Source organism: Hevea brasiliensis, unplaced genomic scaffold (assembly GCF_030052815.1).
Source record: "Hevea brasiliensis isolate MT/VB/25A 57/8 unplaced genomic scaffold, ASM3005281v1 Scaf23, whole genome shotgun sequence".
Classification (NCBI taxonomy): domain Eukaryota; kingdom Viridiplantae; phylum Streptophyta; class Magnoliopsida; order Malpighiales; family Euphorbiaceae; genus Hevea; species Hevea brasiliensis.
The window spans coordinates 182,501-198,097 of record NW_026614729.1 but is presented as its reverse complement, the minus strand read 5'-3'; the positions used below and the strand labels follow the sequence as shown (position 1 = coordinate 198,097).

At 44.1% G+C, this 15,597-nt stretch overlaps 1 non-coding gene across 1 annotated transcript in view; it reads left to right on the top strand.

Moving 5' to 3' along the window:
* The first annotated feature begins 14,780 nt into the window (after positions 1–14,780).
* The window catches only part of LOC110655358 (uncharacterized), a 4,372-nt gene continuing 3,555 nt past the window's right edge, over positions 14,781–15,597 (top strand). The window contains exon 1 of the transcript XR_009146649.1: positions 14,781–15,597. This exon is cut by the window's right edge and continues 3,555 nt beyond it. This is a non-coding gene — a transcript (uncharacterized LOC110655358).

Genomic DNA, 15,597 nt, shown 5'->3' with positions numbered 1-15,597 from the left:
ATATAAGTATTAGCTCTTAGGGACCACCATCGAAGGTATGAACTAAGTCGAGAGCAACCATGGACTAAATAGAAGGCAAGCAATTGAATCACTGGGAACTGACTTAGCCATATTATGTATTCCGTATGTAAGGTCTTGGTCTTACCATATTAGTATAGTTAGTTTCATTGATTGCGGATTGCGTTTCTACGCTTTCAAAAAAAAGTACGTTTTTGGGGATCCTTCGCTGGCTCCGTGACAACAGATACATTTACATAAATGAATTCTTTGTGGACCGTATCCGACGAACCGCAGTTACCGACAGCTATATACGTTAGGCTGAGATGGAATCCTCTTCCCTCTCTGATCCGTTGGGCTGCTTGCTGCTGGTACGCCCTTTCTGACATGTCCACATTAACATTCAATACGGGTGTGATCCACCAGATCCACGTTCTTTACTTTTTCCGCCTTTCTGAGGTGCTTTGACTTGTCTTACTTGGAATCTATTTAGCGGCGGGCATCTCGGTCCGGAGTGAGCACTTCAACCGAGGTAGGGAGCACTGCCTTACTTTGTTTAGTGTTCCCAGCTACCCCAGCCCCTAAGATCAACCATACTAGGAAGATTGGTAGGACGGGAGGATATAAGTACTGCTTTCGGCTGTTCGCCCTTTGGGTGAATAGCGGCCTTCCTTACAGGGAATGGTCCCTTAAAGTCTAACCGACGTTCTTGGTCAATAGAGGAGGCGACTCAGTTCATTTAGGAACAAGGTTCCCGGGACGGCTTTCTGTAACGCGGGTAAATTCAAATGGGAAATTGACTGATTTCGGCTGTTATGCTATTGTTTATTTGTCACATTCCATACCTTTCCAGTGTGATCTACTACAATTCGTTATTGTAGACCTTCTTAGCGGTGACACTTGAGTGTCCCTAGTATCCCCTCTACTAAATAGAGTTGTCTAAGACATAGGCTTCTTTCTTCGCAATTGCCTGTCCTCATTCTATCAGCGGGGATTCTTAAGAGATGTAGTTTAGCCGCCTTTCTCAGTATATATTGAAGTAAAAATTCTTCTATATATGGAATATATGGGCATTCTGCGTGGCCTTGACGTCAACTTTGATTGACCAGTTCCTTAAGTCAATAGAGACCTCTCTTCAAGAGTTCATTCTTCAACAATTGAATCAGATCAGAAAGCTCAAGAAAAGAAGCTACTCCAGATAGAGGGAAAGGCTTCCCCGTAGGAGAGAATACCTGGTCACTACGAAAGAAGAACGGGCATCACTAAAAGAGCTCATCGCTTTCGGGTAGTCTGCTTTCTATCTTGATAATCCAAGAATAAATCTCTTCTACTAATACATTCACCGAGGGGACGTCTCGGTCTACCAGCCCGCTCGTGGAGGGGTAGTCCCTCTCTGCTTTTTCCACTCGAACCATAACCGGAACTGGAACCTCCATCTAGACCTAGACCTGACACCCGCATACCGCATATGCCTGTGGTTCTGGTACAGGTAGTTGTGTATTGAATCTGCTGACAGTGAGGGCTGTAGCTCGGGGAAGCTTTGCCTGTAATCGATGGCAGAACGACTCCTCCCTTTTCCGTTAGCCCAATCCGCTTTATGATCCCAGTTGGTGCTAATCTTATATCGGGCTAATTCAATGTTCAACAAATAGTTGAGCGATGGAAGGACAGGACAAAGGAACTGAATATAACAATACAAAGCGAGACCAAGAAGGGATATGACCAAAAAGGCCTTATCACGAGCTGGAGTCGAACCAGCACCTCTGGGAGAAAAAGACAGGCCCAGCGAACTACCTTTTATTCTGATCGTGACAAAAAGAGAGAAGAGAAAGAACCTTCGGATAAGAAGAAAGGAAGTATGACCGAAGAGAAGTAGAGCGCCTCACTTTCTTCGATAAACGATAGAGTGAGAAATTACATAAAGTAAAGTAGTAAGCTACTGGCGCTAAGCTGCTGGATGCTTCTGATCAATAGGAATAGGAGGAAGAGGATCAAATCTTATAAATGCAAAGAATTGGTCAAGTAGTCAAATTTTTACGAGAGGCGCTCGGCCCCCACTACACGGGGCTCATCATTATCTTGGTATTATTAATTATTCTTTTTGGACTCATTATTATTTTTTGGGCAATCACTCTGACTTGGCGGTATCATAGAGATAACAGCAATCAATATTATAACTTTTCACGCGATGTCTTGGAGTGGAATAAGAAATGCAACGTTCCTATCCACTTTGAGGCAGGTTGGGCCAAAGGAGTTATTATCTATCCCGTCTTTCCTCCTACGCCTAAGGATGAAAAGCCAAAAGAAAAAGACCCCAAAACAGATAATGATGAGCAAGTGTAGTGTTTTCCTACCCCATACACGATTGGCCTTTCTGATCTTATTTGTATTCATTGGAATGAAGGTTTAGGACTAACAGACAAGAAGTCCTCTAAAGCGGTTGAGAGGCATCTTTCCGAAAAGAAAGCGGGTAGGCCGCCGATGTTTTTTTTTCGACCCAAACCACACCTCTGTGCGCCCTGGCCGGGCTGACAGGTTTTTGGCGCCAAAAAGTGAGGGAGAGAGAGAAATCTCTCGTTAGGTCTTGGTATGGTTGCCGCGGGTTGTCGTCGGCCCGACGGACTTTGGGAGAAGAAGCCCTTCTCCCCCCGGATGTAGTCTTTCTTTTGTCGAAGACGAACCGGGTTACCAAAGTCACGATCATAAAGGTTGAAATCCAGACCCGCATCTGGAGAGGCTGGTTCGAGTCCAGTTCGTGACAAGGAAAGCTGTTCAATCGCTCTCAATCACTCGCCCTTAAGAAAGGGGCATCCCTAAAAGCGAGGCTATTTCACAAGCCATCAGACACGAATACAGCGAAGACTTCGACAGCTTAGAATGCTAGACCTTATGCTTACGACGGATTACGTACTACGGATTGGACTGCTTAGGCTTAGTAGCATTTGCAGGAGTCAAATTACTTATTTATAAAAATTTTTGACATAAGTCAAAATAAAGGAAGATGAAGATTCAGTTTTCAAGGAAATGGAACCATAAAAAGCGATACCGGAAATGACTAAAGATTCACCCGCTGGTGCTTACTCTCAGAAAAAAGGAAAAGCTTTGACGACTGGGCGGACATACCGAATAAGTGGAGAGAAGGAATAGACCTAGGAAGGAAAGAAAGCGAAGTAAGCATCCAACTCTGGTACTAGCAAACGATGACTCAGGAAAGGAAGTCAAGGATGAGGGAAGGGATTAGTGGGCGGACGGTGTAGTTCCCCTTTCGTTGTTCTCGGTACTAGGGCCGATCCCATCCAGTCAGCCTAAAAGTCAATCCTTGCTTTAACCGCTTAGGCTCTTTGCAAGAAGGGTAAGGCAAGAGGACCACTACTGGGATTATTAAACTACTAACTGATGACCAGGGGACTACTCTGCTTCTTCCACTACTGATATTGACTGACCTGTTGAGAGGATAGCAGCAAGAGAAAGAAAAAAAGAAGTAGAGTTAGGTTCTGTTCTAGTGTGTAAGCATCTCTTTCCTCGGTCGATTCGTCTGCTCATTCAGCGTATGATTCTTATCAAATTGCTTCTTCCGATAAGTCTTATGTTATGAAACGAATTCGGCTGGAGATAGGCATTCGGATACGTTACTTGGGGCTGATGAGGATGAGTTACTTCGGGCTCCTGAGGGCGAGGCGCTCCGGAGGAACTGGATAAACTTAATATTTTAGTTCGGCCTCGGCTTCAGGGAATAATTCCTCTTCAGCCGGTTCAGATTGAGAGGGAAAGAGCAGCCCTAGGCTCCGCTTCTTAGGATGATGCCTGTGCAATGTATGATCCATCGGATTCTTTTTATTATATTTTCGGTGCGTTGTTTTTCAGCGAATGAAAGAAACCGCTGATTCCACAGTTCCTTCATCAGATTTGGGTGCTTTTGAAAGAGCTGCTTCTGCGAATGACTCAACGGATACTAAAAATTTTTTCATCTAATTTCATGGAAGGAAATGGAATTTTTGAGAAAAGGCTTTTTAGTCGAAGGACTAGCAACCTGACAGTCCTAAGCAACCTGGAACCAACAACATTACATATACCATACTGCTATAGAAGACATGAGTACCAGTTAGACTACGGGACGCGTACACCCGAAATTGGTGAGCTACTTACTGCCCCTTAAGTCAAGAGCTAGTAGTACTATCAGCAAAGGATATCGTAACTATGGCGAATACGTTTTTCTTGCTTGCCATATACCCGGAATGCGAACTAAGCAGGAACATGTGAACTAAGCCCAAGGCATGATCCTGGATTGAAGTTCTGGAATTGTGGACACAGGGCGGAGGCATACCAGGCTTAATAACGACTAAAGACCATTGGACGACCGGGAAATAGCACTGACCAAGCAGGGGCTAAAAGCTTCTTCTACCCAGTCTTCTCCCATAGTCTCAGAAGAGGATCAATACGATCCCTTTGAGAAAGAACAAAAAATTCAACTATCAGAGCCATTGCGGGTGATTTCGACTTCGAAAGCCATGAGCCCCATTCAATTCACGAAAGCCTACGGAACAAACTTGCTACTTTTGTTTTGATTAACTCGTCGCTACTTCTGACCCCTCTACGTACCCTCTCTTTCTCAATCTAACCCTTCCATGTACCCGACACTAATTCCCAAGCAGAGGGAGGAGAAGGAGGATCTTACAACTACATCATTTATTATTACAACACTTAATATTACAATGAGAATGACAGAAGCCCGCTGCTAAACAAGCACAGATTGGTAAATAAGCACAGAAATAGGTAAAGGAATGGAAGCACATCTTGTACCTTCTATGATCCATTCAACCAGCCTTCAAGATGAGAGATAGGCCTTTAGCAAGGAGATATCGCACGGAAAGCCGGATTAGGTCTTATAATCGATACTTCTTTTACAGGCCTTAGTCCCTTATTACCCTGAGGCTTAAGAAAAGATAGCCATATAAGTGACATCCTAGCCAGAGAAGAGCAACAGGAGCTATATTCAAGAAAGTTATGGACTGGAATCAGAGATTGGATGGACATCCGAAACAGAGAGGAAAAGAGGAAGCAAACAAGGCTAGCTCACGAAAGAAAGCCTTGCAACTACGCTATATATTGATATTGCAACTGCGCTAAAAAGGGCACATCAGCTTTCTCTGTATGTGGATTTTGGAGTCGCACTGATCGACAAGAAGAGCTCAAATTAGTAGACGGAAAAGAAGATGCAAAAGCTTTCGCACTTACTCGCATACACTCTTTTTTTCTGTATTTGGTACTTGTACTCTATGTAAGTCTCATTAGTTAATAGTAGAGCTCAGCTGGACTAAGCGAGGCAGTACTCTGAGCCATATCCGAGACCATTAGCATTAGTTCCCCTCTCACCAAAGCTTCCGAACTTGCCAAGAAGTGGCCTATTCCTACAGTACAGGTCTCTATCAACTAACTCAAGCACTAAAGAGAGGTGGGGCAGGACATCGATAGACAATAGACCAAGGAGCGAAAGCCACTCAGTTGCTTTCTAAATCGAAGAGAGCAGAAGGCACCTCGCCTAACATTATAGGAGAAGGGTCCGAAGGAGCTCAAATCTTCTTTGTCTTTGTGAAATTGAAGAAGAAATGGGCGGGCAGCTTAGACTCTTTCCCGAAGAGAGCTCCAACCAATAGATGAGATTAGAGACGCTAACATAACAGGGGCAGGATCTTTATATAAGATAAGAACCAAGAACGGGATATTCGCATTAGCAGAAGGAGGAGAGCATTGTCCTCTTGGGAGATGTAAGGGTTTATTCAATAACTTTTCCATGGAAACAGTTCCACATGTCTATCTTGAAAGTGATCAAGGACAATGTCAGATATCTCATCATGATTCTCACACCACTGCCCTAACTGATTCTTGAGTCTATGAATAAGGTTAGCCTCCCTTCTAACGAGAGTCGAAGTGTGAAAACGGTGTTTTTGTCCCTACAGGCCAGCAAGAGATTCCGGAATCTCTCTTTCCTGTGCGATATCCGATATATGATGATGATTTGCTGACTTATCCCACAGGTTTGTTTCCGCTTTATTTACTAATCTAATAAAGGCTAGTTTCCTGGTTTCATACCTGCATTCGAGAAAAGCGGAGCCAATCGGGAAAGATGGGAACTCTATAATCATTCTTGTATCTATTTTCCAGTCCAGCTGCTGATTGGATGCTTGACTGAATGCCCTCCTTTTACAGGTTATTACTCCTCGGATGAGGAGCCAACATCTGTACTAGTCCAGGATTTCAATACTAGCGACAGTCCCACAGCTACGCTAGTTCGTTAGGTATAACGTGTTTCGGTCAGCTGGCCAAACTAACCCAGTCGCTTTTTTGCATGAGCCCTGTGGAGTCAAGTTACGAAGGACTTGACCGGCAGAGCGTCAATAGACCAAGAGTTGAGAAAGGCCTCGTTCCAACAAGTGGATGGTGCTTGCTGCCTTCAGCGGGGTATCGCCTTTCCTTTTGGTAGTAGGTTGATCTTTGTTTTTCTTCCTCACCCCTTTAGTTATGGTAGGATTGGTCTACCACTCAGCTCATACAAGATAATCGAGTCGAGAACTAGACAGTGCCCTTGCAGGCCTTATCTATCTCCCGCCCACCTTCAAGTTGGAGATCGACAGTTTCAATAGTCCCAACACCATTCTACCACCCATGGTTTCAAAGCATTGAAATAAGACAACAGAGGGGGTGGAGTGAGCCTAGAGTAGAGGAAGACTCCCTCTTAGACTCTCAACTCATACTTAGGAGAAGGGAAAGAAACTACGACATTAACCGAGGTTGAAAGAGCACAGGGAGCCGCTCCGCCAGTTGGCGTGGAGAGATGGGTCAGTAACTTTTGCGCATCTCGCGCTGTGGTGATTGGTAGAGGAGCCGAGCGTACGCTAGAATCAAGTGCCTAAGGGCTTCCACTAGGCAATCGGACCACTACATCGAATGAAAGAAACTGGTTTCACGCTGCGCTTTCTTTAAAGGAAGGAGTCTTAGATCCCGGGTAGTGAGTAGGCACTAGATTGAACGAGAAGGATGGAAGTGAATGAGCGACCTTTGCATATCCGTGTAATGTCGCAGATTAGGGGGCATTCTCCTGATAATATGTCTAAACCCTGGGGTAGAACCCATCTATCCGAAACTCTATTCTCTAAGACATCCAACTATAAGGAAGAAAGTAGCCAGCAGGAAATTGGATTGATCTCTTAATTGAGTTCGTGACCTACTAGTGGTTTAGTTTGCCCAGTTCTCTTTGCCTAGACCTAGACCTATAGGGAATCGAATGAGCTAGAAGAGAAGGCAGAAAGCCTATAAGTGGTTCGTCCCTTGATTCAGTCAGCCTTGCTTGACCGAAGGAGATAGAAGGCTCATCAATCAGTCATAGCCTTAACTGAGGCATTGGAGGGAAGTACGCATGATAATTTACAGTATGAAGAAGGTGCGCATTCCGATTTGGTCAATCTCATATCTTTCTTCTCTGCAACTCGGGTAAAAGCCTAGAAGTCAGAAGGAAGTCAAGATTGAATTGGATTTGCTTTCCGGCATTCTGCTTTTGTTTGGATCGAACTCCAAGGGTTGCCATTCTACTAAGTAAGAAGAAATCGAACTCGCAGGAAAATCTAAGTAGCAAAGGTACGACATTGTCAAAATGATTGGAAATCTTCCACGTTTGCCCTTAGTCGGTAATGATAGGTCTAGGTCTAAAAGGAAGGCATGTTGGCAAGAAAGCATTCACCGAAGGGGACGAAGTAGCAGAGAAGAGAGTGAATCTAGACTTGCATCTTCGAGTCTTATTAAAAGGAATAGATGCTGTTAGGTTAGAAAGATCCCAAGATCAGCTTTGCCTTTATCGGCATATCCGCTAGTTCAATCACCCTAGAGCTAGAGGGGAGGCAACTCACTAGTGGTAGCTCTAATATGTCTAAACCTCTAGAAAATTTTCTAGGCGCAGTACAGGGGTCGAACTCTTTGGATGGGAATAAGTACGGTAAGCCTGAAGCGGTGGCATGGGAACTTCCTTTCAGAAGGACTAATTCGGTCAACAAGGCTTTCCTGGGCTTTGGAATCGAACTCGAACTCTTATCTTAGATAGAGAGGCGACCAACGTAAGCTCTACTAATATAATAAAAAATACGAGGTGGGAAGTTACTCTTTAGAAAGGAAGAGAGTCTTTGTAAGGGGCGAAGCGGTGACTCGACCCTCTCCCTTATTCTAGATTCTGTAAGGGTCGCCGCCCATCCCCTTACCACACTCAACCTCCCTCTTTACCGCTTTTCTATTAATCAACATAATGATTATTATAAGACCTATTCCGAAGGGCTCGTCGGAGAGACCATTGTGGTTGCATAATAAATGAATATGATACTCAAGGCTATGCCCCCCACAATCATCCATTTGAGGGTTGTATCCCCACCCTCTATATCATCTGTGGGAACTTCTATAACGTCGATCATTGGGATTTCGTTCTCGAACGGAATGAGCTGTTGATCTATGATCAGATATATATCTGGGAGGATTTCCAAGGGGTAATGGCTTACCCACCCATAGTAGAACACCATTAGTAATGGAGTGATAGTTCCTGCATTCGTTACATTGACTAACCTTCTGATTCTTTCACTCACTGCTGCTGAGTTGCCAAAAGCATGAAGGGGGTATTTTAGATTGTTCACACTCAGTGAATCAGGAGAAATAATCCTTTGTGGAAAGACAATAGGCTTGACTTCTACCCTGGATAGCAGTATTGGAAGTATTCCAAATGGAAGTACCCCAACAGGAAGTACCTCAAATAGGCGGTAGTAGGCCTTATTTCCTATGAGAAACTTCCCCACTTTGATCAGCTTTAATCCCTCAAGGGGATCTAATTGTATTAGGGCAGCCACTCTTAATATAATATTAACTCTACTTTTTGTGTCATAACATAAAATACAATCTTTGATTCGAATCTTACCAGTCCAGAAGACTGATGGAAAGCTAGGAATAATATCATTATAGATAGGGCTTCTGGTAAAGGTACTTTCCCTTTTCATGCTGGGAGCTTCCCAGCGGCTTTCAAGTGCAAGTGGTTTTGCAAATAAGTCGTACTTGAACTCAGGCCTTTTTAATCCTAAATAATAAGCCCAATAACAATTATAATACAAAAAACTAGTATTATAAATTTTCCATTTACTATTATAAAAAATCCAATTATACTTTTTCATACTATTATTATTAGTTCTTTTATTGAAAATAATCATCTTAGTATCCTAAATTCCTATTACGTTCTTCTTCTTCTTCTCTATTAAAATTATCCCAGAAATCTGCAAGAATCCGAAAGCGTAATTCAGCATTATTTATAGCATCTATAGCAGAACTCACATCAGTACCAGAACAGAAATGACGTAAGAAAGGGTTCAGAACAACCTGCTTCCTTCAGAACCCTTTCTTATTACGTCATTTCTAAGCTTATGTGAGAACCTGCCTTGTTTGCCAACAAGACAAGGTAGAGCAAAGACAGCCCGCTGGTTTGCTTGAGCCACTGCCTACACCTGAACGTCCATGGGATAGCGTTACCATGGATTTCATATCGGCTCTTCCTAAGTCTGAAGGTTGCGGTTCCATCTTGGTGGTAGTAGACAGGCTATCGAAGTATGGAACCTTCATTCCTGCCCCACGGGATTGCACAGCCGATGAAGCAGCCCGCTTGTTCTTCAAGCATGTTGTGAAGTATTGGGGCCTTCCTAAGAGCATCATCAGCGATCGTGACCCTCGCTTTACAGGGAAATTGAAATGTGTAAACAGGGGTGGGCTTTCGGACCTGGTAGCACAACTAGTAGTTTGCTTTGAATCCTCCCAGAGCAATCTCGTGAACAATCTTTAGCATGGCTCGAGGCAGACGCCTAAGGTTTCCACTTAGAATCTTGACATCCAGCAGTCAATCCTTAATGGACAGGCCTAGACTACTATATAACTCAACTAAAAATCAAACTGCAATCTCTTATCGAAGTCGTATTCGAAAGCCAGGAAGCACCTCTTTTTATTCCGAAAAACGGGAGAAAAGCAGCCCAATCTAAGAGGATTCGTGTACTTTCATGAAATGAAGGTTCAAGACTGGGGAAATGGTGGAATTAATAGAGTTTGTAGGAGAGGACGAAGTGATTGTTGGAATTCCCTCTTCGGGGTACCGGCTACGAAGGAGGGATCTGTATGATATCACCTCTGGTTCCCTTATACCGTTCGTTGAGTCACTTTCCTTCGTTTTCTTCCCAATCTATGACGAAAAGGGTCTTCTTCGGAAGCTCACTTTTGATATGGGTTTTCTTGTTCTTAAGTGATAGAGGGTCTTTAGGCACTCTCGTAAGGTTTGGAGCCTTTGGCGATATTCGGATTCGGAGAAGGATTCCACTTTGTCTTTCTTTGACTTTCCCTCCACGCGTTGGCTGGTTATCTTTGGGAGTAGAAGACTTCCTCTCTTTTCTTTGCCATTTCAAACATTGCTTTCTTTATTAACTTTCACTTCTTTCAGAATGGTATGCTTTTGTCTTCTTTCGTTGTACGCTTTGTATCTCTCTTGGCCTTTTACACGAAGACGTTGTTCAGCAGGAAGGATCAAGCCCGCGGTAGTAAACCAAGGAGAAGGAAGTCAGCCTTTGACGAGACCAAGCAACTGCTATTTGACTCTTCTTCACAGAGAATGGAAGCATAAGCGCTATGGTCTGCTAATTAGAGCTCATTGACATGAGATCCGGCAATGCAAGTGTAGGCGAGCAACCTCCCATTAGCCTTTCAGAAAGGAAGCAATCACTACTTCATCTGAGGTATTTTCTATTGATCTCAACAGAGTTCTTCACCTCCTACATGCAAACCGAGGCTTGCCGGTAACACGTTGCGAAGCCAAAGGAACCACAGGTGGGCAATTCTCAATATTGAATTCGATTGCTTTATCCTCTTAGGCACTTCCCTAGGGTCCTATCACCCATCTTCGGAATGGAACTTCTATGAGATAGAAAGCGAGGAACGAACGAAGCAAGTCCCACCACATCCATCTGTATAAGCCGTTCACTACAATCAAGGCTCATGAGAAGAAAGGCTAACCAATGCCTATATACGAACCAAAGGTTAAATACCCATTTTCGATATTATAATTCCATTTCCTTTGTACGAAGTTACTTGTATAGGCAAAAACTTTCCACTTCTTATCTTTCTTCTTTTTCTTAGATACTGTAATATTCCTTATTCTTCTAGGAATAAAATAACTTTAACATCCGTCCTTTACTGGTCAGGAACCTAGCTTGAAAAATAAGAGTTTGACTTGCCCCCTACAGAAGTCACTCTTTTGCTTGCTCACTTCCTCAAGAAAACAGCCTTGGTAAATGAAAGAGTTTACCCGAGGAGACTGGGAAACTAAACATATTAAGTTGAGGGCATATTGATTAATATATCGATATATATGAGCATAGACCTCACTCATTGGAATTAACTTACAATCTTTATAAGTCAAGGGGATAGCATCACCTAGCGTAAATGAGATCTCCTCTCCGTAAGATCGCTTCATGGTTAAGGAAATTGTGAACTTACCGTAAGCAGATAAGGATGGGTAAGCAAACTGGATTAAGAGATCCATGGTCGGATTGAGGCGTCTTTGAGGCTGTACTACAGGCGGTATTCGTCTTTGGCTAAGGAAAAATAGAACCTCAATATAACCGACACTGGTATAGGTACGTTTTGGTGGCCTTCTCGCCTGGTGGAATCATACCACTACCGTTTCCTATCTGGTTAGGTTTTCCAGATGGGTTAGTAGTTAATTGCTATCACCTTGGTATGGTGCGGTATTTTCTTTTGGAGTCGTGTCGTCCAGATGAAAAGTATTTGTTGTCTGTGCGGGATGATTTTGAGCGTAAGCTCACTGAAGAAGGGGACTTCTACGTGGAGAAAGTCATGCTCAGATATTGGGTGGAATCTCTCGTACGATATGTCCGGTGCTATGAGGAAGCCTGTTGTGACTTCACTTTACCTTTGGAACAACTATTAGATCCACCTGCGGTTTGTCTACGTCCTGATCGGAAAGACCTGTTAAGTAAGTTTAACAAATATGGTCTGATGTTCAGATGTTATGACTTAATCCGTCAGCGTCGCTGTCCGCTACCTTTAATGGGCAGCGCTGTGCGATTGAATGTTGAAGTTGTGCAATCTCGTCTTTGGTTAAGAACCAACTCTTGGTTTGGTTGGAGTTGGTTTAACGGACCGAAGAGTGGCACTACGAGTTGTTTCATTATGTAAATACCGACAAAAACTTGTCGTGGGAGCAGCCAAAAAAGAAGAGACATGAATTCATTGAACGAAAGAAATATCGTAAGTAATTTGAATATTGATATGCCACCACCCTACTACTCGAAAGCCGACCTCTTCTTCGTCCGTGATGGACGTTGCAGATCAAAAGTGGAAAGATGCAGTTAAGGAGATCATCGCCACCACAGCGCTGTCTATAAATGAAGATCATAGGAGCTATAAGAGGCCATATGATGACAGCGTGGCCAAGAAAGCGTTCCCGCGATACTACGTCCCTTCGAAGTTTGATACATTTGACGAGACTGGTGATCCAAAAGAACATATCGCTCATTTCGAGCATTTAGCCAAATTTCAGACACAATGCGTTGATATTGCTCAACATAAAAAGCTGCTTATCAAGCAGTTCCCTAGCTCGCTCCGAAAGAACGCTTTCCGCTGGTTCTCCAGACTGAAAGCGAGATCTATTAGGTCCTGAGACAAGTTGTTTGAGTTATTATGCTCCTGATTTCGTTCTTTGAAATCTATCACGTCGGAAGATTTACGGCGTAGTAAAAAAGAACCCGAGGAGTCGGTTGAGCTATGGAACGATTCCGTTTATTAGCAAGCCTTTCTCCCACGAAATCAGTTAGCAGAATCTATCCCAGAAGAGAAATTGGGAAAAATGTGTATTGCGGGAATCCGCATTGAATTGCGCTCGGGCTTGATTATTGCTGGAGGCCCTACTACTTTCGATGAACTCTCTCAACGTGCTACTGGAAGCAGGGCAAACCTGATTGAACGGCACGCATATGCTAATGTCGCAGATAGAAGTCGGAGACCTCCTAAAGGTAGCAAAGACAAAGGGAAGAAAGAAGGTCATCGAAAGGATTTGCACTTTGACATCAAGAAGAGCTCAAAGTCAAACGAGCCCTTTATATTTATATAGGATATAGGCAATGATATGCTGAAATTACCGAAGTCTGACTACCAAGTGCAGCCCGAAGATGAAGATGATCAATGGTTCTGCCGTTATTGCAGGAAGAAAGTAATTTACCAATCCCCAAAGCTACAAGAAACCCGAGACTACAACAACCGCTGCCCTAGAGTTTACTTTTTTGCGATGCGGCGTGATTCAAATTGCTACGCCTTCCGATCTCGCATTCGACGATCGGGAAAATAACAAGAAAAATTAGATGGGAGATTTTAGTGGGACAATGTGCCCTCGTATGCGGTCGCGGCAGATAAAGAAAAAAGAGCATTCCTGACTCGCGTCCATGATCCAGTCCATGCACGCGGTTCGGCCCATGCCTGCAAACTAGTCTACGCCCACGGTCCAACCCGCGCCTGCAGTCCGACTCATACCATCGCTCCAGCGTTAGAGCTTATCAACGACACTCTGGCCCGACCCATGAAGGCACCTACTACGAATAAAAATGGGTACAAAAATGCTCTATACAAGAAATGAAAGAAGCAGCTATCGCGGGATTTCCGCATCCGGAAGTCTCGCACGCACTCCTCCAGCATCAAATGGAGAAATACCTTATCCGCTCCTCGACCTAGAGGGCCGGAAAACCCTTTTTCTATGGTATGGGGAAGGAAGCTGAAACCACCATTCGAATAAAGGGCGGGGGGTGCCCCTATTTGTATGCGCATTCACACGACTGGCATGTTCCAAGATCTCCCGCAACGAGAACCTAACACATGGTTTATTGATAGTAAGCTGATTCAAAAAATGGATCATAGGTTGGTTGAATATTTAGTTCCGCTTAGGCTACGTGTTCTGTTCACGCGCTACTAAGCCGCACACAGGATCTTAGACAGGTTTCGTCCCCTTTCGGGAACACCTTCTTACTAGTAGGGGCTAAGCCTGATGCAAATATACCGAAAAAAGAAGATATCTATGGTCGATTCTACGAAGAGTAGATTCGCCCCTTATGTTATGGCTCGTCTCGCGCTTAGTCACTCGCGGGATTCGGATAGGGGAGCAGCAAGTCTTTTCTGAAAAAACTCGCAGTTCTCCTTTATCTAAAAAAGAGATATATTTTTTATATACTAACTCTTTGGTTGGATCGGACAGGGACTTCTAAAAAGATCTTTCCACTCATTCATCATACTCAAAGTCGAAGTCACGGCATGGGGGGCTCGGAAAAATAACGAGAATCGGTGTCGTGATGGTGCTACGAGATGGCGATTTATCGTATAGAAGAATAGATCCGCGGACCTATTGATTGACCATAGATGCGAACCGATCGACTGCTATCTAAGAGAAGATAAGTAGTTCTTCTATCGTTCAAGGGCAAGGGGAGAAGATGTAGCGGCTTGCCTAGATCTCGTATTTCCCACGTAGTCCGTCGGTCAAACCAACGATTCTCTTCTCAAAGTAATAGAGAGATTCTTTTTCTGGTATGTAACTCCGCGAGCTAGGAGCGCATCATCTGGGCAGGGCGAAAACGAACATAGGATCAGCATCATGGCCCTTTTCTTCTTTCTTTTGTTTGTGTCCTGTCAGTTGTGTGTGTTTTTTTAAGGCTTATCCGGGCTCTGGGGCATCCCTTTCCTCTTCTTTCTTTTGCTGCTGATCTCACATCGAGAGCAGCTCCTTCTTGTTCAGGGTCATCAGATGAGAGATCTTCCTCCGACTCCGAGAAATCGGTCAAGCGGGAGGCTACCCTCGACTCACCTCTCTATCTATAAAAATCCCTCCCCAGAGGAGAGCAGAAGCTCCAGGATGAGTATGTCCTGGATTCCCGGATTCATTCTCGTCCTGATCCACCATGGAATTTTCGGAATCTACAAAAACATTCTAGGAGAGGGCTCGTAATGATCTTCTCAAAGATCAAAAGGTGCTGAAGTGGCAGGATAGGAGGGGATCTTTAGGTTTTTGTGAAAGGGATGCTCTTAGCATGTTATTGCTGAAAAGAAAACCCAAATTCCTCTATTTGATGTCGATTCATCCACACTTCCATTCTTTGTAGAGGAAGGCTAACTGCTTGCTGGCTGGGAGCTGTATGAGCGGTAACGTCCACGTACGGTTCCGTGAGAAGGGCGGTGGACAGAAATGGCCTTGTTGTACCTCACTCTCGTCTTCAATGGGGTCTGCTCTTTTTTTTTTGGGAGAGTATGCCAATATGATCTTAATGAGGTGCGGGGCTTTGCATCTGACATTCGTTGGGCTTCCCTCTTCGGGAGCCTGCGTCCCGGCGTTTTTGTGCAATAAACCCTTCCGGCTGAAGACTAGTGGTAGGTGGTCACGCGGAGCTTTCGGAGAAGGGTAGCCTAGTGTGTAAGCACAGCAATGAACCGCGGCGAACCCTCAGACGACCTATCTAAGATTAGGGGGGAGATCCTCAGTAGTGG